Raw genomic sequence first — 26,838 nt, 5'->3', positions numbered from 1 at the left:
GTACACTAAACAGTCATTCTGCACTTGCTCAGCCTGTTGTTGAACCACTCCTTGCTGCTGTCAAGGTGGCCCATGTATGGCTTCATAAGCCATGGCATTAAGGGGTAGGTGGGGTCTCCCAGGATCACCATGGGCATTTCGACCAGATCTTCTGGTCTGGGGAAAAAGTCCCTGCTCATAGCTTCCTGAACAGGCCAGTGTTCTGAAAGATGTGTGTGTTACATACCTTTCCAGACCAGCCTGTGTTAATGTCCGTGAAAGGCCCACGGTGATCCACAAGCACCTGGTCGAACCATTGAGAAATATCCCTTGTGATTAATGTACTCAGTGGGTAGGTGGTCTGGTGCCAGAATTGAAATATGCATGCCATCTATCGCCCCTCCACAGTTAGAGAAGCCCATTTGCACAAAGCCATCCACAATGTCATGCACATTGCCAAGAGTCACGGTCTTTCAGAGCAGGATGAGATTAATGGTCCTGCACACTTCTGTCAACAGGAGTCCAATAGTCAACTTTCCAACTCCGAACTGGTTAGCGACCGACTGGTAGCAATCTGGAGTAGCCAACTTCCACAGTGCAATCACCACGTGCTTCTCCAACAGCAGGGCAGCTCTTATTCTCATGTCCTTTGACCGCAGGGCTGGGGCAAGCTCATCACACAGTCCCATGAATGTCGCTTTCCTCATCTGAAAGTTCTGCAGCCACTGCTCATCATCCCAGACATGCATGATGATGTGATCCCACCACTTAGTGCTTTTTTCCTGAGCCCAAAAGTGGCATTCCACAGTGGTCAGCATCTCCGAGAATGCCACAAGCAATCTCATGTCATAGCTAGTACGCGTGGTGAGATCAATGTCACACTCCTCTTGCCTTTGTAGTTTAAGAAAGAACTCCACTGGAACTTGTGACGTGTTAGTCAGAGCAAGCAGCATATTGGTCAATGGTGTAGGATCCATTCCTGCAGACTGAAGAGGCAGAGCATGCAGTACACAAACTGAAAGATGCCACCAAATGTGGACGGAAGCACGGGGATTGCTGAGATACGAAGTAATGCATCATGAGGCATTGCGAGAGGACCCAGGATGCCCCGTGACCCCCTTCACCTTCCCACAATTCTTAGTAGCAGAAGAGGAAGAGATACTCTGCAGGATAGCTGTACAGAGTGCACCGCTCGGAATACTGCTTCAAGTGCCACAAGTGTGAACATGTTATTGCGCAGGTAGCTGACAGTGTGAACACACAAAGCGGTTTCCCTTCAGCACTCTCTGAGCGGCCCTGTAACTGCCAGCACTGTAACTCTGCCAGTGTAGACATACCCTAAGTTGCTACAACTCAAGCTCATTGGAGCTGGAAGAAGGTTCAAGTTACAATAGTCGCTATATACTTTTATGTGCAACTATATCCAAGCAGAGTGAGAAGGAACATCATCCATTGGTTTCAGGAGGGCTTAAGAGTCAGGAATATAAGGTTGCATTTCTAACTTGTCTTGGGTACAAGTATCAGAGGGGTAGCCGTGTTAGTCTGGATCTGTAAAAGCAGATAAGTCTATAAGGTGCCACAGGATTCTTTGCTGCTTTTGTCTTGAGTAATTTGCAGTGTTGTTGCAGCTGTTTTGATCCCACCCACCATGTCTCACTAATATCTCTTATTGGACCAATTCCTGTTGGTGAGGAGGCAAGTTTTCAAGCTACACAGAGTTCTTCCTCTGGTCTGGTCTTGGATAAGTCATTTAAACTTATTTTGTGTCTCGGTTTACATTTTTGAAAAAAAATAGTCAACACTTCAGAGGAGCACGGTAAGGCCTAATATAAATATTTATAAGATGTTTGAGATCCTCAAATGAAAAGCAATATCCTGTATAACTTTAAATTTGGGTTATTATATTACACTAATTCTCAGCTGGTACAACTTCAATGAGATTCAATTTGAATAAGCAGCAACTTAACCTAGATGCTGAATTGCTAATTTGCCTACATACAATGAAATAAGTAGTCACACTCTTCCATTAGTGAAAGAAGTATCATCAAATGACACATACTTGTAGGTGAGAACAATTTAGCCTGCATTGAAACTACCTCCTGAATTGCTGTACTTCAAAGCAGAGCTTGAAAAAATTAGCATACAAGTTATGTTGGCTCCTGACCAGAATTCCCAAATTAAGTGTAAAATCTAGAAGCTGAAATACTTAATCCTCTTACATCTTTATTAATCCATTTTATGCAGAACAATGAGGTTACAACTTTGCTTTTTATTTGTCAAACATGAGCCTTTTTCTAGTGGTTGTCTTTAAGGAAAAAGCTACTTCATAAAAAACCACATTTTCTACCAGGAAGAAAGTAAAACCCATTTGAAACACTGCCTTCGGGAGATGATTAAGTAAATGTTACTAAGCCTAACACTGTTAAACTCCTCATCAACATCTATTGTGAGAATCCTTAACTCAACAATGTTGTAAAACACTGAACAGAAACTAGTCAAGATAAAGTGTAAACAAACTAATACATATGTGGCAAAAGTGCTAATGAAATCAACTCATTTACAGAACTGGTAACACATAAAATTCAGAAATGCCACACTTTCATCCGCAGCACCTTAAAGCAACAGGATCTACTTAGCACTGTGGTATATTAAAGGGATTTGAAACAGAAAGACCCTTACACAAAAAATCTGTTTAAGTTATAGGCAGTCATACAAAAACAAAAAAACAAAAGAAACAGAACACACAGTCATAAAGGCCAGCTAAAAAGAATAAAAATCCAGCCAGAGCAAGCAGCATGTTACATTAGAATGCAATAAGACATGTTCAGAAGCAACCTCGAAACTTTTATGCTCTGGGCAGATAGCAATCAGCTACATTTCCAAAGGGATGACATAGACTCTAAGTGGTTTATTCTCCCTTTGATATGTGTGATTAAGTCCCATTAATGTCAATGGGAGTTAGGTACACAAATGAAGGGGGGAAATAGCCCCTTAACACAACTGCCAGTTACACCCATGCTGCCCTGGGATTCACAGAGAATGAGCACTGTGATGGAGGCAGCAGCTGTGAGAAGAGAACTGAGAAAAATATATGCATCAGAGAAAAATGATAGTTCCCAGAACATGAATAAAGCTCACCATGTCATTGGGACTTAATCACACATATTAAAGGGTGATCAGAGGAAGTGCAGTGGCCCCTAACACAAATAGCATGCTAAGCAGCAAAAGGTAAAAAGAGACTGAAAAATAAATTCTGGTTGTATAGAGAAAAGTGAACTGTTCAAGTTTCCATCATTTCAAACTCAGTGGTGTAACGTTAAAACAATCATCGGTTCCATAATAAATGACTGCCAACATTTCCTCCAATTGGTATTTAAGGGACCTTTGATTATTTTACATGAAAGAAAAAAATATTTCATATATACTAGACTAAATTAATTAAAAGGGAAAACAGAATATATTTGCGTGTAAAAATGTTAACAGATTTCTCTGATACTCTATGGAGTTTCATATGAAACTCTAGGAACTGCATATGTGGATTTACCTACATACAAACACAGAAGAAGAGATTATCAGAGTCATGTGGGGAAGAGAAAAAATGGGTATTTGTATATACAAGTACACAGCGTTTCTCAAACTGGGGGTCCCAACCCTAAAGGGTTCTCAAGCCTATTGAAGAAGAGTCGCAGTACTGCCACCCTTATATGCTGTCTTCAGAGCTGGGTGACCGGAGAACGGCAGCTGCTGGCTGGGCTCCCAGCTCTGAAGGCAGCGCCACCACCAGCAGGCAGCACAGAAGTAAGGGTGGCAATACCATACTATGCCCCCTTACTTTTGCGCTGCTGCTGGTAGTGGCACTGCCTTCAGAGCTGGGTGGCTAGAGAGCAGTGGCTGCTGGCTGGGAATCCAGCTCTGAAGGCTGCGCTGCTCCCTTCAGAGCTCAGCACCCATCCAGCAGCCGCCATACTCCATATGCCATACCTAGTTCTGAAGGCAGCGCAGAAGTAAGAATGGCAATACCGCGACACCTCCACACACACAATAGCTTTGCAAACTCCTTTTGGGTCAGGATCCCCAGTTTGAGAAACGTTGACTTAAGGGCTTTACACGTTTGTATTTTGCTGTTTTTCAATACATATTCATGCTTTGTTACAACACCATGAAATTTAAGATTTAAATATCTGAAATCATAAAATTCAAGATTTGTAAAATGCTTTGACCATGATATTTAAGAAAATGGACCGTGAATTCAGTACTGAAACTCATTGTGCAGCCCATTTTCCAATAAGCATTTCAAACTTATCAGTCCGTGGATACTTTGCCAGTGTATGGCATGCACCAACAGCCTCAAGTAAAGGGCCAACTTTTCCTCATAGATTGACTCTTCCATTCAATAAATGTACATAAACCCTGTGGAAGACACACATACAGAACACCAGAGCTACCAACTGTCTAACTATTATTCTGAGAAAAGATTTTTGCCCTAAAATGTAACAGTTAAAACAATCTATCCATGGGCACTTTTCATTGAATAGATCCATATACATGTGCCTCACAGGGCATTTTGCCTGTGTAAGGATTTACAGACTTTATGAATAAATGTCATCCTCATTTATTTACTTTCAGATTTTAAATAAATTATTTTAATTTCTATTTCATTATTCATAGCAAAGCAGTTTATGTGTAGATAACAGCATGCTTTGATATTTATGAATATATATGATAGACACTTTACAAAACTATTCAAGATAATTCCTTACTTGCTTTCTTTGAAGTAGGGGATGTTTCTGTTGGTGGTGGTGGTGTTTTGATGCTTTTTTGTTTTAACGGCTTGAGGACTATGGAATACATTGTATATATACAAAAATAATGAAGCTGGCGTAATTCACCATAGCTACACTAACTTCAATGGATTATTACACCACCTGATAATCTAGCCCTGGAATTTTGACAAGGGTTGCCTGAAGCTTGATCGAACAGGTCTCAAACATACGATGTACGGATGACCATGTGACATTTATCTTTATCTGACATAACTCAATATACTAATATATCAATATAGGCCTTGATCCAGCAACATCGGGGCACAAGAATAGTCTCACTGAACTCAAGGTGAAATTCTGGCTCCACTGAAGTCAATAGGAGTTTTGCAGTTGATTTTAATGGAACTAGGATTTCTCATGCACTAAGTGTTTAAAGGATTGAGGCCTATTTTAGTTTATCAATAACATGCAATATGAGTTCAAGGGAATTATTCATGTTCATGAAGTTATGTTCATAGCATTTGCAGGGCTTACTTTAGTAAGAAAGATAATGTGGCTAAATCTGGTAGTCAAAAAATGTAAGAAAAATGCATGTTAGTATTATTCAGTTACAACAGCCTGGGATCTCAATCATAATGGAATAAATTTCACTGAAATGAGCTTTTCAGATCAAACAATAATGTAGGTTAATGGAAACTTTTTAAACATCTTATCTTTATGTGCCCTTTTTCATATGATTAGCAGCAAAAGGACTTTTGATTTAAAGTACTCGTTTGTTTTTTCAATTAAACTGGGTCAAATCTTTTTCATAACAAATAAGAGTCTTCACTGTAAAAACTAGGCAAAGTAGCTTAGTGAGAGCTAGCCCAGTGCAATTTAAAATAATTAAATCTATTCCTAATGCATACAGAATATTACTTTTAATTTAAAACATCTGACCTTAGCTTTTATAACATATGAAAGATTTTTTTTTAATATTTTAATGTTATGTCAACCACTAAAACTAATGTGTCATAGAAACAAGCTGCTCTTTAGACAATTTCTCTCCAACCAGATATAACCCATTCAGATTAGTTCATGTTCCACATAGTCTCTACCATATGCAGGGTTGCCTCTTACCCTATTGAGAAGTCAGGTACTATGGTCAACTGCCTGTAACTCACATAACACTCCAGTTTGGTAAATATGCTCTCACAATATATTAGTTTTATGAGACTCTTTTTATCAAAACACAGACTTTAATCCCACCTAATACTAAACTAATTTAAATCCCAGTAAAACTACAACCTGTGTTAGCCTATTCCCTTTTCTGCTAAACAAGGTCATCTCAATGGAGGCATTCATTCATTTCTCTTGATTTCTTCTGAAAAAATTGGATTACTTATTTGCCGCTGATGATCTGATGAGCTTGAATATTTTTTTAAAGCATGTTTAGGAGTTGAATGTCACAAAAATCACACTAATGTCATTTGTTTAATGTAGTCTTTTGGCTCATGTGATAAAACTGAGAGACTTTATGCAATTTAACAAATTGCTTGCAGTCATTTAACTTCAGATCATGTATGAGGCAAATTTACTATTGTGTACATCTGTTTTGTAAGAAAATTTTAGTAGATATTATAACTACAGAAGTCCATATTCAGGTTTTTTGGAACTCCTGGGGGCTAATCCTCTCTCCAGATCCTTAGCATACATGAACATAACTTTAATATAGAAGAAGGAATCACTATTTGGGCACTCTTTTAAGTGGTTTTCAATAGAAAACATCTCTAGTTTAAGTACAGAAATGTATTTTGCATACAGTGGATTGTACTTAAATACAGATCGCACAGGCAAGGTGGACAAAATATTTCCTTATATTTACTTCTTCAGAAAAATCTTACTATTCTGTGAAGCATTCTAGACTTAATGACTATACAGTAACGCCTCACTTAATGTTGTAGTTATGTTCCTGAAAAATACGACTTTAAGTGAAACGACGTTAAGCGAATCCAATTTCCCCATAAGAATGAATGTAAATGGGAGGGGTTAGGTTCCAGGGAATTTTTTTTTGCCATACAGTACAGTACTATAGTTGGGAGGTGCCCCCGCCAGTCACAGCCCACTGGAACTGAGACAATGAGGCCGAAGGTGCTGTAGGCTAGAAGCAGCACATTGTGCAGCAGCAGTGGCAGCTTCCCCTACTCTGCAAGCACCAGGGGCGGTGGGGAGCTCAACCCTCGGCCCACCCATGCCACCCCTTCTCCCAAGCCCCCACTCTTGACTCACCTCTTCCTCCTCCCTCTTCCCCCTTTACTCCGCATGCCACATCCTCAATCCTCCCCCCTCCCTCCTGCTCACGGAAATCAGCTGGCTTGCAGCATTCAGGAGGGAGGGGGGAGGAGCGAGGACACAGTGCGCAGGCTCCCCCCCTCCCCTGCCTCCTGAACACGGCAAGCCAGCTGACTGCCGCGGGCAGGAGGCAAGGGAGGGAGGGGGGAGGTGCACCGTGTCCTCGCTCCTCCCCCCTCCCTCCTGCCCATGGCAATCAGCTGGCTTGCGACATTCAGGGAGAAGAAGGGAGGGGAGAGGATCAAGGATTTGACACGCAGGCTCCCCGCTCCCTCCCCTGCCTCCTGCCCACAGCAATCGGCTGGTTTGCAGCATTCGGGAGGCGGGGGGGGGGGAGCCTGCATGCCAAGTCCTTGCTCCTGCCCCCTCCCTCCTGAATGCCACAAGCCAGCTGACTGGTGTGGGCAGCAGGCAGGGGGAGAAGGCGCTGATCTGCGGGGTCTGATCTGGAGGGCAGGAGGCACTGTGGGGGGAGGGGGACATGGGGAACTGATGGGGGGCTGCCAGCTGTGGACAAAGCAGGCAGCCAAATGACGTTATAGTGAAGCATTGCACAACTTTAAATGGAGCATGTTCTGTAATTGAGCAGGGATGTAAGATCGAAACAACGTTAAGCGAGAGGACATTAAGTGGGGAGTTACTGTACACCATTCTTTGTTTGTATGGTATTATTTTGTTGTGTTGTATTTGCTTGGACCTCTCATTTGGTATAGTTCACATAAATGTTACGTGACAAGTTTCCAGATCCAAATAGAAAAATATCAGATTTTATGGACACTTTCCCTCCCTTCTTTCTGCAGCTTCCACCTTTCAGCCTACATTCCCAGGCTAGCTACTGCTTCCACTACAAAGCATTAAGCAAGCTCCTCTTTGGGAAGGATGATTTCTGAAGGTAAGAGAAAGAGATGTAAATTGAGTACAAGAGCCTTTGGCCTTGTCTACATGAGAAAGTTGTACCAATTTTACTAAAAAGATTTAGAAACTGGTTTAGTTAATAAATTGGTCCAAAGCCCTTGTGTAGAGAGATTTATTTTGTAGTAAGTTTAAAATGTAAAGTAATCAATATAAGGCCCTCAAACCAAAATAAGGGTCTATAGAAGGCAGTTGCATTTGATTTAACTAAATTGATCTTTAAACCAATTTAATTAAATCAGTACAATTTTTGCATGCAGATGAGGCCTTTGTATAGTTGTGGTGTCTTATAATATTTGTAGAGCTTCTAGTATAACATGAGAAGAGAATACAGTATAGATCATGCAACTTAAATGAGTTTCAGGTTAGATATACTAACTGGGCTTTGCCTGACTTCTCTCTCTTAACCAGCTTCCCCTATATTAACATCTGTCAGGGCTGCTACACTTGCATGACAGAAAAGAACAGACTTTTAACGAGGCAGTGTACAGTCTAAGGGAAAAAGCATGATCTTTCAATCATGTAGCAATGTATGTGAAAGCTTAGATGAGGCAAACTAAGATTTTTTCCAAGCCTAGACAAAACCAAACAAAGTCTTCATTCCACCAGAGATTTTTAAATTGAGAATCCAAAAAGGACCTTTCCTTTGCCCATCTCATTAAGCAAAATAAACAAAAGCGTGTCTTTATGCAGCCAAAATTCAAGTGCAAGTACTCTACAAAGAAGCCTTTTCCAGTAGCATTTCTCCTTTCCTGCACATGAGGGTCTGGTTGCTAATGCAGTTTCTCAGTGCACACTCCCCTTACAATGCCTTTAGAGGAGAACATAATTCACTAAGGCTGGACCCCCCCTTACTTCCCTCATGGGCAGGTGCCTAACAATCCTTGCACTGGGGGGCACGCAGCTGTGGTTCTCTCTCTCTTCTGAAAGAGAGTTAACACCGTCCTTGCTGAGGGCTGCACAACTCTTATATGCAAATCTGAATGAGTCTACACATCCTTTCATATGTAATTTCTCCTCCTTTTTTAAACTCAAACACCTATTTTTTCCCTATCCCTTTTTTATCTTCATACATCTCCCATTTTTTTGGTGTAATCTGAAGGATGACTTCTTTAACCTGTCAGTTTTTCCAAACTGTTTCTCTTTTTTTCTCCCCATTCTCTTCCTCTCTCGTTTTCTGTTTTTTAATCTCCCACGTTTTTCTTTCTCTGCTTTTGTATTATTTTCTCTCATTTCTGCTTGTCTTTACACTCCCTAGCTACTCTTTATTCCTCCTCTTTTCTTGTTTTCTCTATTTTCTCTCCTTTTCCTTGCATTATGCCACCTTGTTTGCATTATACTCAAGAGCAACCAACATCAAGATCCCCCAAAGTCAGAGAGGAAAGAGGCCACTAAAAAAAAATCAAGCCAAATCACAGAGCAGATTTGAAATATGACCCTGCACCTGAGACTTAGATTCAAATACTTCATTGAGTGACTATTCCATACTAAAAGGGTGCCTATTATTACAGGACTATTACAGTGGTGAGCACTTGGAACAACTAGTACATAAATGACCATATCTTGCATTTGGACAGACTTGTACAAAAATACATGCCAGTATGCAGGAGACGTATGGGAGATCATCAAACAGGATTCACCGTCTCCCACAGTATGTTTCAGCTTTTTGCCAGCCGATGCCATTGTTTACATGTTAGTTTGAACATTTCCAGGAAAGCTCAGGTGTGGATTGGCATCTCCCAAAGTCCATTGTCAGTTAAGTGTTTGACTGTGCACTTACTCAGAATAGTCCTTTCTCAAGAAGTTGACCAAATGCTTTATTGATGCTACTTAGAATCAAACATATTGAGATACAAGTATATAGCAAATATTCATAACTTCAAATACAAAAATGATACACACATATAGACAGCATAATCGTAACCAGCAAATTACAACCTTTCTATAGACACCTTATTTGACCTCCTTTGTACAAAATTTACTGCAACTATAGGCCCTTGGTTGCAACAATGATCTATATGGTCACAGTTCATGTCAATAACATCACACACCCAGAGTTGTCACTGGCATCAGTCATAGTTTTAAGCAATCAACAGGTCTCAGGATTTGGCTTTAACATTGACATTCTAAGCCAGTGGTTTTCAACAGTTTTTCATTTGCGGACCCCTAAAAAAATTTGAAAGGAGGTGCAGATCCCTTTGGAAATTCAACCTGTAGTCCACACATCCCTATCATAGAAGTCTTACACTGAAAACTTACAACAGAATTCAACTATAAATGCTTGGCCTGACAAATAAAACAGCATGAGAAAAGACAGTGAACAGTGGACTTCTATGGTAATGACAACACTTCCAGGTTTGACCTGTAGGTGGGAATATTCACATACTTTTGATTGATCAGAAAAACCGAATATGCCTCTTCTGGGATCATAGTCACCTTTTGCGGACCTCTTACACATAGTCTGTGGACCCCCAGGAGTCTGCAGACCACACACTGAAAACCATTGTTCTAAGCTCTTCAATGCTAACATAATTGGCTAAATACCTCTAACTTTATTACGGGGCCAACCAAATTCTCAAATCCTAACTTCATTTTTACATACGCAAACTCCAGTTTACTTCACTGAGAGTTTACCTGAGTAAAGGCCAAGTAGAAGCTAAGTAAGAAACTCAGGATCTGGCCCATTTATTTTACACATTGCATAGATGTGCATGGCACTTCACAGACAAATTAAAGACACAATCCTTGCCCTGAACAGCTTAAGATGTGGATGACAACAGACTAAAGGGAAAAAGCAGGAAGAATTACCCAGTAATATATTGTGAAGTTATTAGTTTTCAAGTTATTAGTTTTCAAATTGCATGTATCACGTTGTTTCCTTTTGTGTCTATATGTGTTTTTTGGTTGGTTGGTTTTGTTAAGCTAGAATGGGAAAGGGGTTCAGTGTTGAAGCGATAATTGTCCAAAGTGGGTTCTCAGAAAAGATTTGAAGAAGACTACATAGTGTATGGGATGCAGGAAGCCATTTCAGGCATAAGGGATGCATTAGCAAATGACTTGAGTCACTTGAAAAGAGACAGAGAATGATGCAGGTAGGGAAAGGAACCTTGAACTTCATTCAAAAGAAATAAACAAACACATAATAAGTAGCAAAGGACAACATTTGAAAGAGTATTCTTTTGAGCTCATGAAACTAACTGAAGAGCTATGATTAACATCAAATTCACAGGAACACATTTTCTTGCGGCAAAACCTTTGTTTGTCTTTGGTTGTCTATGCTAGAGCAAATAGCTCTTGAACCCATATAACAGAAACATTGTTCATTCTTTGCCCTAGTATCTGAAAAATGTGCATCAGACTTTCTCAAGGTGCTATATTTGTGGACCAGAGTGGCAAGGTCGCTGAAGTGTTTTGGCACAGAATATACAGTAACAATGAATTCTTTCACAGCACTTTGCTTTTTAACCCAGAGCTACTATTGGAATGCAGCCACCAGAACTATAATAATACTTTGCACTTATAGGGCCAAATTTTCAAAACCAGTTTCTAATGCTACACATGAAAATTCGTGAATATAATTCTGTGTGTATGTAAACATTTTCATTTATGTATGCAACAGACATATGTACATACAAGTTGGGTACGTGCTGCTGGTGTCTATATAATTTTTCATGCCCAAATGTCCATCTATACCTGCAAGATTTTCATGTGCAAAACTTGCAGACAAACATTTAAATGGAGGGTTGAGGTTAGCTCTAAATTTGGCCTATACAATGCATTTTAATCTGAAGATTTTAAACCACCAGAGTCCTGATTCCCATCCCCCAACTTGAGCCATTAAACAACACTCCCAGACTTGAGTAGATGCTCCTTCTTAGCATACTCCTTCACCTGATAGTGGACCCACTGTTGCTGCATATCTTCTTGAACTTCTTGAGTTCAACCCAAATGCAAGTGCACTGCTATCTATAGCAGCTGTCAGTCTCCAAGTAAAGAAACACACATATACCTAGCACCAGTAAAAAATATCTTGGGAGATATTAAACGTGTGCCTAATGATTTACACTGCAGACCAGTGCACATCTACTAGGTTACCACACACTGTGATACTGAACACTATGAATTTTCAAAGGGGTTAGCACAAAGATATTTAGCACAAGTGTTCTGGCAATTACCATTCAATGGAAAAAATTCAAAAGGCCAAATTCTGGCTTCATAGAAGTCAATGGCAAGACTTCCATTGACTTTTATGGGGCTAGGATTTGACAAAGTGTTCAATGGATCTCAGACTAGTGCTTCTATTTGTTTGATATATTTGTCTTGTGCAATAAAGCTAGCTTGCTAACTTTTAAACAAGGGGCTCCCTAAAGAATTTCTACCTTTAGTTAGCAATAGAAAAATTCTCTTCCCCTGATACTCCAAAATCCATCATTTTCATACTTTTCCCTCATTAAGAAAATAATCTATTAATTCCATTAATTCCTCTTCTCCAGCCACTCATGGAGTTTCTGCTCTAGGAAACTCATCTACTTGGCAGTGGCACCTCACAGCCAAAATGCAATAATAGTAGTAGATGGGTCATCCTACAACCTCTGCTAGCAGCGATGATGGCAGATGGGCAGACCTGCAGGCAGTGCTGGCAGCAGTGGTGGTAAGCAGACCCTCCTGCACCATGATTAGTTGTGTGGGGAGTGGGTCCCCCGGTTATGGGAGAGATGTGCAGTTGGGGAATGAGATTCCTTGGTTCTTGATGTAAGTGGGCCTTTCATCACCGCTGGTAGTGAGGAAGTGAGTGAGGGATCAAGTGGGAGAGCAAGTTCCCCCGCCTACTGTGCTGGTTTTGGTGGGGCAGTGGATCTCCCCTGAAAGGCAGGAGAAACTCTAAAAGGAGCAGGGATCCAGACTACTTCCCAGTCATCATCAGGAATTCTTCCATGTAGAGGATGATTCTCTTTCATGGATTGTCCATTTCAAATCATCTGTGGGTCCACTGATGGCTGATAAGGCCTATTCTGGAGCTGCTGACTCTGCAACATTGCAGGTGTGTTTCTGAGCAGGGCGGATGAACCTGGAGTATTGGTTCGGGCCATTGCATGCTCTGTCCCTTCCATTTTTCCATTACATGTAATTTCATATGATTCTTGAAGTGCTGAGTTCCCTGCCTCAAGCAGTTCCTCCATTGTTGTCAGTCCTGAGTTATACGTTTCCATGAGTTTATGTCGATGTTGTATTTCCTCATATTAGCCTTGAGGACATCCCTGTAGCATTTTTTCTGTCCTCCTCTGGCATATTTACCTTGGCTGAGTTGAGAGTATAAGACTTGTTTTGGCACTCTGGAATCAGGCATCCGGACAACATGGCCTGCCCTGTGAAGTTGATGATAAATAATCATTGCCTCAATGCTCATAATATTGGCTTGCGAGAGAATGCTGATGTTAATGCGTCTATCATCCTATTTGATTTGGAGAATTCTATGCATACAGCATTAATGATATTTCTCCAGTGCTATAAGATATCTCTTGTACGTTGTCCACGTTTCATTCCCATACAGGAGGTGGGGAATCACAAACCTGTGTAGACCATGAGTTTGGTTTTGGTTCTGATGTTGCAATCTTCATACAACCTCTTTCTCAGACAACCAAAAAGCTCGGTTTGCATATTTGAGCCAGTACTGGATTTTTTCATCAATATCAGCTGTCTGAGAGGTAGCTTCCAAGATATGGGAAATGTGCAATATTCTCCAGAGGGTTATCATGGAGCTGTATTGCTAGTGCTGGGAATTGTGCACCAGAAGCTTGCTGATGGAGGATCTTTGTCTTTCTGCCTGATGCTAAGTGTCAGTCTCATTTTCTGATATGCTTCAGCAAAGACGTTTCCAAGTGAGCACACACTACAGCAGCATCGCTGATGTTTTGGTTCTGCATCAGAAGCAGGCAAGGTTGAACAGCTTGCCATCCATTCAGTAGATTAGCTGCACTTCTACCAGGATCTTAGCATCTCTAAGTTCACATCCCAATATAGATGTTCCAAACTCCAGCTCCAATCTCAGATATCAATGATGGGTGTGTATAACAGGGTTCATTCACCATTGGGGGTGCCCCCGCCCCATGAGGCTGGGTCTGGGGAACAGCGCTTGTCTGGTCTAGTGCCTCCTTCCATCTCTCACTCAATTTTAAGTCTATGCCACTTTCCCAGGGACTGGTAGGGAAACCCTGACCCACCTGATCCTCCAGGTTCCAGCCCAAGGACCCAGCAGCAGCTATAATGATACATCATTGTTACAGTTAAAAATAAAAGTTTGCGGATATCTTTAAGCTCCCTAACCTCACGCTGCAAAAGTAGAGCACAGCTGCATGTTCCTCACAAACCCAAGATCAGATTACATCAGTTCATATCTGTTTACATTTTCAAGGTCATCTTTGCAAGGAAAAGAGCTAAAACCTGGAGGTTTTTTAAATGAAAGTTGAGATTCTGACTGATGGGGATCTAAGGCTGGGTCTGTTAACAAGCAGTTAGCGTGAGCCAAACAAGCTCTCTACAGCGCATCTGTGCAGTACAGGTAATAGCAGTGGAATATAAAAAATGATAGCATGACAAGAAGCTTATGCATGTTTGTAAAATATTAACTGTAATAGCTGGACACCTGATGAGTTTTTCCTTTATACTGTATGCACTTCTTGGGGTGTCCAACAACTTTTTTTTTTTTTTTTATAAAAGGAACAATCAAGATATTAAATGATACCAAATTTAGACCTATATCCTGTCATCATTCCACATATGGAACTGTTGCTGAAGGAAGTGGCTGTTTTGCTTAAAAATCAATGCTTGTGCATACATTCAACCATTAAGTCGCCTTACAACAGCCAAGCGAATTCTCAGTATGCCAAAAGTGTACATCACAAGAACAGGTGAAAAAATTATGAGGAACCTTGTGAGTGGGATAAGTTTATAATACAAACATCTACTAGCATACCCTGTTCTATTTATCTCCCAATACTTCAGTTAAAGCTTTGCATTTATTTAATCTGATAAATTGTCTATTTCTCCCTTAAAGAAAACAAAATATATTTTAGAATTATATAGTGCCTTTCAACACTCGACAGCACTTTTACACAATTCTTCATTCAACCTATATAGAGAATTTCAATTTGACTATGTTCTTTTCCCTTTCACATTTGCTTTCTGTGAATATCCTAGAAATTGAGATTTACAGTATGAATACTGCTGAAAAGCAAATTTTAAAACTCAATATTCAATGACACCAGATGTGGAATTATGTGCATATCTATTTTTCAAATCAATACTATTGTGTTGGATTAGTTGTATAAATCATCCAACCAGAGAAGCAAAACAATACCCCATAACTTACATAATTAACCATCTTTGTATAAACTGTGAACATTGTAATGAACTGTGTACAAACAATCTGCAGAACCAGGATTGCTTGCTAGCAAATTCTTTTGAATAATTGATTAAATTTTAGAAGTTTTTGATCTGTTCATGGGCATTTCTGGAACAGAAAATAATTTAAATTTGTCAAACCAATTATCTGTTGCAATTTGCTCAGGTTTTGTTGAGACGCATTTAATCTTTTTATTTGAACATTTTATTTTAAAATACCGTAATTAATTTGGATAGTTCTGGGTTAGTCACTGGGTTAGCTGTGAGAAAGGGAAGACAAAGATATGCTTAGATATGCTTTTAGCATCTCCAACAGAGCTACAATAGCCTCCATTCTGGGGCTAAGGAAAAAAAGAAGAATGGAAAACTCTAACAAAGATGCAATGCTGGAGATCTGCAGCCCAAACCAATGTCCTTGAAATCAGTGACAGTCTTTCCATTGACTTCCATTGGCACTAAATAAGATATTGTAGAACTAAAGAGTAGTTAGAACCCCCCAAAAATCGGATAAAAAATGTCAAGAGTGAGGTGAAATAGAGCCAAAGTATTGTTATAAGCTCCAAGAATAAGGCACCTCTGACAGCAGGGGCGGCTCCAGGCACCAGCGCAGCAAGCACGTACCTGGGGCGGCAAGCCGTGGGGGGCAGGCTGCTGGTCACTGTGAGGGCAGCAGTCAGGGAGCCTTTGGCAGCGTTTCTGCGGGAGGTCTGCCAGTCCTGCGGTTTCCGCAGACATTTGGCGGTGGGTACGACGAAGGCACAGGACCGGCAGATCATCTGCAGAACCGCCGCTGAATCCATGTGACCGGCAGACCTCCCGCATAAACGCCGCCGAAGGCTGCCTGACTGCCATGCTTGGGGTGGCAAAAACATAGAGCAGCCCCTATCTGACAGTGATGGTTTTGTAGAAAGGGTGAAATCCATCAGAAACAGGGCAATCACTCCCAACCCTCAATTTAATCTGCAGGCAGAATTTTAAGAAGGATCTTTCTTAGAGCCCACTCCCCTGAAAAGAGAAGAGAAACAGACTAAGGACTATCTGAATGTTTGCTTCCATCAAACCAAGGACAGGTATACTTACCAAGCCTGGAATGGAACTTTTACAATTTTGAAAACTACACTAACCAACATAAAGAAATGCCAATAACTCTACAAAGCTACATAATATGTAAGTATGGGCTGTAAAATGGGCCGTTATGGTTTTATGGAGTGTTTGTTTTCCTGATAGTAGGCAAAGGTCAAATCCACGCTAAAGAAATCTTAATACTGTAGTTCAGGATTCACAAGTCAGGGTTCAATCTTTTGGTGTCTGGGCACAGGCTTTTACTAACAGTTCTCCTGTGTCCTGGACAAAATGAAAGGTTCATGATCACCTATTTCAGACTACTGGTGCCCAAAATCCACAATTATATCTACATAATGTGTACTCTTGAGAAAGATGCTTGTTTTAAGGTGCTAGGCCAACAAAAGCTTTCCGGACTATTCAAGAATGTGATGAGCACAAGTGCTTGCACTATCAAGTAAAAGATTTCCCCAAATCTCATGCTACTAAATATAAAGTAAGTGACCAATTATTTTTAGATTTTGGAGTCCCATGCCAAAACAGAATGTAGAGAACTTCTAGGATTAAAGACTTTTGCTGACTATTTTAGCATAAATGTTTAGCTCAATGCACATGGACAAATATTCAGAAGTCCCAGTCAGCTGTAGTTAAATGAGTGAGCGAGTTAGAGAGACTGTTTAAAGTCACATTGTAAAGACAAGATAAGATTCTTTAAAAGTGACAGAATGTAACTGTTCCTTTATTTTAGTTCTAAAACTGTCTGGAAAACAACGAGCAATCAGCAATCAAGAAAACTTTCATCAGAGGAAATAGACAAAGGACAAAATTCTATATTCAGTAAAGCTAAGTGTATTGTACCAGAATATTGGGTTATGGAATTTGCAGTAAAAATTCTATGAGAATGAACACTAAAAACCATGCAGAGAATTCTAACAGTAAAGCCCTAGATGATGGATACAACATAGAAACAACTATTGTTTCAGTGTTGTAAAGCAATCAAACTGTTTTTATCTTACTGCAGTACTCTATTTGTTAAAATGGGTATTATATGGCCCCAACAGGTTTTGTGAGTGCATAGTCTGACACTTGCACACACAAGTGTTTGTTGAAATTAGCCTTGCTGCTGCAGGTTTTTGCCACTTTAAAGTGGACACACAAGTGCATACAAGCACAATTTTGCATGCACACAAATGGAGGCTGCCCTTTGAAAAGGTATGCTTAAATACAAAATGTTGTGCTTTGGAAAGACAAGGTAGAAATGAATAATTCCACTGTGCCTGTAAAATCCATGTTAGTGACTGCAAATTGGACACTTGATTGGCATGAGCTCATGCCTGTTTGCATATGCAACTTTGGGATTTTGCAGACACATCTCTACTGCACTTTGCCTTGAAAATTTGCCCCATAAAATAATATATCAATACATTTACTGAACAATGTCATTTTGCTGTTATTAGATGGTCATGTTTTATGTTTGGGTTAATATAGCTAACAACTCATCTGTCCATTGCAGTCAGTTTGGTTTTGTCCAAATTGCTAATGAATCAAACCTCCAGGCCAGATTTTGTCATTGGATGTTAATTCATCTCCCACTGATTTTGCACATTCCCATCTGAGGGCAGAATTTGGACCTTAAGCAATATATGGGATGTTAGCTGGTATAGCTACTAATACAAAACATGTAAGACTGCTTTCTATGTAAGAAATGGTTTAGACACAGTATATTTATGACACCAAATAATTTATAAAACATCCTTGTAACTTTTATCCAGCATTTACACTATTTATTTGCAATTCATTCCTGTATGCTTTGTTTGATTACCAAGTGAGTTCCTATCAGGGGCGGCTCTAGGTATTTTGCCGCCCCAAGCACAGCAGGCAGGCTGCCTTTGGCAGCTTGCCTGCAGGAGGTCCCCGGTCCCGTGGATTCAGTGGCACGCCTGCGGGAGGTCCGCCAAAGCCGCGGGTCCAGCGGACCCTCTGCAGACATGCCACCAAAGGCAACCTGCCCTTGCAGCGACAGGCAGAGCGCCCCCCATGGCTTGCCGCCCCAGGCACGCGCTTGGCGTGCTGGTGCCTAGAGCCCACCCCTGGTTCCTATACCACAAGCAAAAAAAAATTTTTTTTTTAAATTGAGTACTGTATTTAGAACAAAATAAAGACCCACTTTGTTTCCAGGAAAAATATGCATGATAAATACAATAGTGAGCTTTTAAAGCAAGTCTTCTTCAAATTGTAAAGTGTCCCCAAGGCAGATTTTACTACTCTTATTTTAATAATGTTAGGCTCTTTTATAAAGCAATGAAAAGTTGGCAAACAATTCTGCAAGATTTTATCAAGAACATATAGTGACAATAAATTCTCATTTTTCATTTATACTACCAAATTCCAGAAAATCTCCACAATGAAAGCTCAAGTTCATGCACTTCTATTGTCTACAGATTATTTATCAACCATCTCTACAATAACATATACTGTAGCTACAAGTCCCAACAGTCTCTAAATTTAATTGTCCATTTCTGAGAAGAGATCCCTAATGGAACCCATACAAACAGGATGAAGTCTCCCTTTGTAATAAAGTATGTTATTCATTTCAACAGCATGAATGAAAGAGACATTTTACTAGCAAGACATGCTGATGTGTTGATTCAGGAAGTATCCCCATTCTGATCTGAATTGATCAAAAACATGGACATGATTACACATAAATGTGAGAAAGAAAATGAAATTCAAGTAACACATAATTAAAATGAGATTTTTAGAGCCATCAAAATCCTTGAAATTCTGATCTTAACTTCCCTGTTGAACACAACTGTCATAGCTCCTGCTAGCCTTACTCACTCAAGCAGTTCTACTTGCGTCTACTTTTATCTCAACTACATCAGTGTAAGTCTGCACTCTTACACTGGTGTAATTGAAATTTGTACCTGACTCATTGACTTCAGTGGGACTGCTCACCTGAGTATGGCCAGGAAAATTTGGACTCTCAAATCTAAGGCCTTGTCTACACTACAGGGGAAATTCGATCTAAACTATGCAATTTGAGTTATGTGAATAACATAACTCAAATTGAAGTAGCTTAGATCTATTTACAGTAGGATCCACACTACACGATGTTGACTGCAGACGCTCTCTCGTTGACTCCCCCTACTCTTCTCAATCCGGTGGAGTACAAGAATCGATGGAAAAGCAATCTGCGGTCGATTTAGCACGTCTTCATTAGACCTGCTAAATCGACCGTTGATGCATCGATCACCACTCGTTGATCCCCCAGTAAGTGTAGACAAGCCCTAAGATAACCTAATGCGTTGAGAATTCCCAATAGGGATTCATCATCTACTAGAGCTATTATATCCAGGGAAGTGCTAGTGATATTTAAATCTTATGTTAATGTTTATTATATTTAATGTTAAAATTATTTCTCTATCCACAATTCTCCATGGAGCAACGTTCTTGCGCACTAATTACTGTGCTCACAGTTTTCAACTTAACTTGAGCATTTATTTATTTACTTATTGATAGATTTATAAGTGTTCCTTATTAACATTTCTTTGCAACATGTCTTCAGCATGTATAATGTCTAATAGAATGTAATACTTTATCATCACTGGATCAAAAAAGATAATTCCCCAAGCCAATATACAAATATCACACACATACAGGAGATGTACCTACCCACTTCAGATTTGATTTACTGTGTGTCTACTGAAAAGGTACTGTAACTTTTATAGGCCAGTAAGAAAATCTTTGTGAAAGTATGTAACATAGTTCTTTGTGAAGTGAAGGAATAACAAAAACTTTAAAAAGGACACACAATGAAACATATATATGTGGTATATCCATAGACATAAAATGTCATACAAGGAGTTCAGCATGATTGGATACATATCACTACAACTGAACAATATGACTATAGCTGATCTCACTCAAACACAATAGTCCAAGATTCAAAAGCACAGCTATTCCTCCCTGCAAATTCACTTGTAACTTAAGCATCCAATATTGGATACAAATCCACTTTTAAAAAGTCATAGCACTGGAAGAATGTAAATATTTAAGCAGTATTTTGCTCTGAGAGACCAATGGCTAACACTTCTGCAGCCAAGGGCAGAATGCATTTCTTAGCTAATTTTTCCTCCTTTCTCCCATAAGATACACCCACTTTTCACATAGGAATTCATGCAGTTCATGAGAAAAGAGAGGTGGCAAATGCTTCCCAGATATAAAACAAACAATTGATGCATAACAAAAAACAGACACAGAATCTGGCACCACATCTGTAATTATTTAGCATGGTCCCACCATGCTTTAAAGGAAATCCAGTTTTAACATGATGATTCCCTAGACATCATCTGTTCAGACAGCTTTGCTAAACAAATGAAACAACAGAAGCACCAAATAATTAATATTATTGTCTACAAAATTCAGCCCTTGCGTAATCAGGGGCAGTCCCCACTGAAGACAAATGAAGTCATGCAAACATCCTATGAGGCTGAATTTAGCCCTGTTTGTCCATGTAGAACTTACCCTTGGTTCTTCAAGAAGCTACCAACATGAATAAAATAACTATTTTGTCTTTAGAACTCTACACTGTGGATGCTTTAAAGCAGCATTTTGTGCATTATCTGATCTTCCCCAGTTGTTACATACTTGGCAATTTATTTCTACATCCACAGCTGAAAGCATACTTTATTCTTATTCTTCCCCGAATAGTTCTCTGAACTGTACAATGTATTATGAGCTTCAGAACTTTAAAAGCTATATTCTTAAAATATTTAAGATCAGCCAGTTTTCCATTATCTTTTACATATAACCAACCCAAATGACAACATATCGTCTTAAACTAGTGACCATACAGACTTGCAATCTTAAAATGCCATTACTTTCTCCAGTAATGTAATTGAGCCTCTCTTCTACATATGTTTAGGTAAGTGTGTTTGGAGGAAGAGAGGTTCAATTACATTACTGGAGAAAGTAATGGCATTTTAAGATTGCAAGTCTGTATGGTCACTAGTTTAAGACGATATGTTGTCATTTGGGTTGGTTATATGTAAAAGATAATGGAAAACTGGCTGATATAGATATATATATTGCACAAGCCCTTTACACTGGGACTTTTGAGAGCCCTAAGCACTGAGGTGATTTTTTTCACCAATTAAGAAAAATGTGTGGCTGAAGTTTAATTCTGGACAGTGCCACATCAACTGTGCACATCACCATTCTTCCATTTTACTAGCTAAATCCTACATTTGTCACTCTAAAAGCTAGAGATGAATTAAAAACAAGTTTCACACAACTACCAAGTTCTGTGCAGTTCCATATGCAACATTTCTCAATAGTAAGAAAAACAGTGGGAGCAAGTATGGGGGAAGCAGGAGTCTATTCCCCACACTCCTCAGAAGCAGGGGGATTTGTAGCCAAGGGGAAAGAGGGAAGCAGCTATTGGAGGGAGTCTGGGCACGGCTGTCAGGATGGAGAAGCTAGGATTTCTGGAGCAGTGGGAGTTGCCAATCTCAACCAATAAAAAGTCATGAGTCAAAAGTTATGGGATTGACTTAAAAAACCCAAGCATTTTAAAAATATAATAGATTTTGGGTTCTTTTTTATTTGCCAATAGGTTTGAGTCTTTGGGGTGCACACCCATTTCTCATTTTCAAGTCCATCCGCCTCCTGCAATCATGAGGGCTATCAATTTCCTTTATTGTTAAATGAAAGCTGATATTTTCATGCAATCTCTTAATTCCAGGAGCTGGGGCTCTAAGAAATATACCCAAAATCGTGAGACTCACAATAAAATTACAAGATTTGGCAACAAATTGCCTTGTACAGTCTAAAGAGGGGAGGGAGAGTGTTATATCCTTGGGGGAAATCACTAGAGACACAGAGAGCTGTAAACCTTGAAGAAGCCATTTATTGCCACCCCAGAACTAACCAACAGCCAGCCAAAACTGGCTGGGCTATCCCCTAATAAATCTAACTCAGTTGCCATAGCAACACAAGATTTTATTACCACAACAACCAAATACACAACATATTCCTCCCTCCTTAATAAGAACATCCCCTGAATAAAACAAACACTAAACTAGAGAAGGAGGGTAGACTGCCTCCATTCCCGGATAAACCCCGGGGATTATTTTGCCCTGTAACCGTGGGTTCACCCTAGCTAAATATCCAGCCATTGAGGAGACCTTCTGTCTCTAGATGGATTATGGCAGACTTCTGGTGTTGTTGCACCCGAAAGTGTCTTGGGCTTGGGCCTGATGATAGGCTCAGGGTTCATAGGGCAAATGGGTGAGGATATGGTATCAGCTCATGCCGGGCAGAGAGGTATCTCTGCCTCCAGCAGTAATGGTGAGGAAAAGTCAGGAACAGGTGACTCTTGATTCAGTGTCTCGCTGGAAGTGGTAAAGTCAGGCAACTCAACTGAAGATGTGTCCTGAGGACTGGTATGACCTGGCAGCAACTGATCTACATGTCGCCGCCAGGTGAGATCCTCTGCAGTCTGGACTGTGTAGGAAACAGCCCCTGTTTGAGCGATGATAGTGGCAGGGATCCATTTAGCTCCTGAAGTATAATTCCGAGCCAAAACTGGCTGTCCCAGGCTAAAGGTTCGGTCTTTTGCTCTGGATGCATGCCCGATGACTTGATCTTGGTGCTGACGTTGCACAATTTGTCGGGGTTCAGAAGGTTTCAGCAGATCAAAGCAAGTGCGCAGCTATTGTCCCATCATTAGAAAGGCTGGGGATGCCTTGGTTGTGGCATGAGATGTGTTTCTGTAGGATAGTAAGAAGATGTCCAGATGCTTTTGAATGGATAATTGTCCCCTTACCAATTTCAAAGCTTGTTTCATTGTCTGCACAAATCTTTCAGCTAATCCATTGGTGGATGGATGATATGGTGCTGAAGTGATGTGGTATATCCCATTTGCCTTCATAAAATTTTGAAACTCCTGAGAGATGAACTGTGGTCCGTTGTCACTCACAAGTTGTTCTGGCAGACCGAAACGACTAAAGAGCTCTCGTAGTTTTTGGACAGTACTCTCTGCAGTAGTGGACTGCATTAGAGACTTCTGGCCATTTAGAATGGGCATCTACCATCACCAAGAACATGCTTTCTTCAAAGGGGCCAGCAAAGTCAATGTGAATATGTTGTCACAGGTTTTCAGGCCAAGCCCATGGGTGTAGGGGTGCCCACTGGGGTGCATTCCTCACACCCTGACATGACATACAAGCTCTAGCCTCTCTCTTCAATAGCACTGTCCAATCCAGGCCACCAAAAATAGCTTCCTGCAATTTCCTTCATGCGCACTATTCCACAGTGATCTCAGTGGTGGGATAATGACACATCTCCCTCACAACGAACACCAGATTGGATCAATAACTCCATCCTCCTGGACAGGTAGGTAAAAAGGTTGTGTGAGACCAGAGAGGTTCGTCGAGATGTTCCATGCATCACCAGGTCCATAACTTGGGACAATACTGGGTCAACTTGAGTTGCCTTCTTTACCTAAGTAGCAGTGATGGGTGTATTCTCCACCTGTTCAAAGTAAAAGATTTCCTTCTGAGCAGTATCTTGACATTTGACTGTCAAAGGCAGCCTTGAGATACTATCCGCATTGCCATGCAGAGTGGAGTTCTGATATTTGATTTCATGTGTGTGCGCAGAAAGCAACAATGCCCAACGTTGCATATGACTAGCAGCCAATGGGGGAATGCCTGTGTGGGGTCCAAAAATTGAAGTGAGGGGTTGATGGTCTGTGAGAAGAGTAAACTTCCGTCTGAACAAGTATGATGAAACTTCCAAATTCCGAAAATGATTCCCAATGCCTCATGTTCGATTTGGGCATTTCTGCTTTGCTAGGAGTGCGTGAAGCAAAAACAATAGGTCTCTCTTCTCCCGAAGGCATAATGTGTGACACGACTGCTCCCACTCCATAAGGGGATGCATCACAGACCAACTGTAGAGGTAAGGATGGATCAAAGTATGTTAGAACTTCAGAATTTAGCAATGCATCCTTAGCTTTGCTAAATGCAACATCACAGACTTCAGTTCACTTCCAGGCCTTGTTCTGCCCAAGGAGTTTGTGAAGTGGTTTTAGCAGTGTGGCTAACTGTGAGATGAACTTTCCATAATAGTTCAGTAGTCCTAGAAACGAGTGAAGCTGGCTAACATTTTGAGGTGTGGGGAGCCTCCACAATAGCCTTAACTTTTGCAGGGGCCTTACAAAGACCTGTAACATCAGTGATGTGTCCCAAATATTCAACAGAGGGCTGGAAGAATTCACACTTGTCTTTGTGGACTAGCAGGCCATACTCTTCCAGTCTTTGTAGGGTAGGGTTTCTTTAGAGGCTACCCTAAATTCTTTAAGTAATCCTCCTCATTCCTTCCAGTGACCAGGATGTCATCCAGATAGCACTGGACTCCTGGCAAGCCACACAAGATCTGGTCCATAGCCCTCTGGAATAGGGCGGGAGCAGATGTTATTCCAAAGGGCAGGTGACAGTATAGATAAATAGTCACAATAGTCAACAGCTCTTGGGACTTTTCATCGACGTGCATCTGTAAATACGCTTGACTCAGATCTATCTTACTGAACTTTTGTCCCCCAGCCAGGCCAGCAAAGAGGTCATCGATGCGGGGAAGTGGGTATTGTTCTGCACACAACTCTGGGTTGGCAGTGACTTTAAAATCACTGCAAATCCAGAGGGAGCCATCTTTCTTCACTATTGGAACAATAGGAGTTGCCCATGGGCTATGGGTAACTGGTATTAGGACTTGATTTATAACCAGGCACTCCAGGCCCGCTTCAATCTTCGGCCTGATGGTATATGGCACAATTCTGGCTTTCAGATATTTTGGTTGACTGTCAGGTTTAATGTTCGATGTTACAGTGATTCCCTTCATACATCCCAGATCCTCTCCAAAACCAGCAGCGTGTTTCCTTAGTATAGCGGGCAGACTGGATTCTTCTTTAGTCATTCGGTGCACTTCTGCCCAGTTCAGCTGGATCTTCCTAAGCCAAGACCTACCCATTAAGGCTGGGTAATTACCTCTCACCACAAACAGTGGCAATTTAGCAGCCTGTCCATTGAGCTCCACCTTAACATCAGTAGTGCCCAACATGGGCACAGGTTCTCCAACATATGTCTTCAGAACTGTTTTTGTTGCTTTAAGTGGAAGATGCTGTAGCTTTTCTTTATACACAGTCTCAGAAACCAGTGAGATAGCTGCACCGGTCCAGTTCCATGCATATAGGTTTGCCGTCCAATAACAGGGTTACACAGTATTCATGTGAGCACACTGCCAAAGACAAAACGTGGAGTGGCTCTTCTTCTTGTGATGAGGTATCTCCTTGGTCATCCTGGGCCTGCTCTAGGGTATGCAGGTTTCCCTTTTTGGTCGGCCAGACCACAGGCCTCTTTTTCTTTTGTTTACAGGCACACTCACTCAATGTGTCCCTTTTTGCCCCAGCGTCGATACACCAGGTCCTTACACCAGCATTCTGATGCATGATGACCCGGATTACCACAGTGGTAACATTCCTGACTCCCCACAGTTTTGTGGGTAGGTTCCTGTGACACTTTATGCACCCTAGGGGATGCGCCAATGTATTGTGCCTCCTTTGTAGCCAGTTCCATGGAGACCGCAATGTCAACAGCCTTCTGTAAGGTAAACTGAACCTCTAGTCAATAGGCGCTTCCATATAGCTTCACTGTGCAGGCCACACACTAACATTTAGTAGGGCATCATTTAGTATCTCCTTAAATTCATCGTGTTCTACAAGCTTTCTCAAATTTGCTACAAATTGTACAATTGTTTCGTCTTCTTTCTGGTCTCTTTTGTGGAACCTATATCTTTCAGCAATTACCAATGGTTTTGGAGAAAAATGGGACCCCAGGATTTCCAGAATGTCACTGTAAGATTTAGTCTCTGGCTTAACTGGGTGTAGTAAGCTGCGTAGCACAGAGTAGATCCTAGCCCAGGGGTCAGCAACCTTTCAGAAGTGGTGTGCTGAGTCTTCATTTATTCACTCTAATTTAAGGTTTTGCGTGCCAGTAAAACATTTTAACGTTTTAGAAGGTCTCTTTCTATAAGTCTATAATATATAACGAAACTATTGTTGTATGTAAAGTAAATAAGGTTTTTAAAATGTTTAAGAAGCTTCATTAAAAATTAAATTAAAATGCACATCTCCCCGAACCGGTGGCCAGGACCCGGGCAGTGTGAGTGCCACTGACAATCAGTTCGTGTACTGCCTTCGGCATGCGTGCCATAGATTGCCTACCCCTGTCCTAGCCCCTACAACACTTAAGAATATTGGCACTTTTTTCTCTTCTGTAATGTCATTTGCAATAACAAAAATCTCAAAACACTCAATATATACATGCCA

The 26,838-nt window shown here is 40.7% G+C and overlaps 1 protein-coding gene across 9 annotated transcripts in view; it reads right to left on the bottom strand.

Annotated features, from left to right (window-relative positions):
• Nucleotides 1-26,838, bottom strand: part of TLL1 (tolloid like 1) — a 388,529-nt gene that overhangs the window by 156,634 nt on the left and 205,057 nt on the right. The gene's annotated exons all lie outside the window — the stretch shown is intronic.

This window comes from Mauremys reevesii, linkage group 5, assembly GCF_016161935.1.
Source record: "Mauremys reevesii isolate NIE-2019 linkage group 5, ASM1616193v1, whole genome shotgun sequence".
Lineage (NCBI taxonomy): Eukaryota > Metazoa > Chordata > Testudines > Geoemydidae > Mauremys > Mauremys reevesii.
The sequence above is the reverse complement of the archived record's forward strand: the minus strand, read 5'-3'. Positions and strand labels throughout refer to the sequence as shown.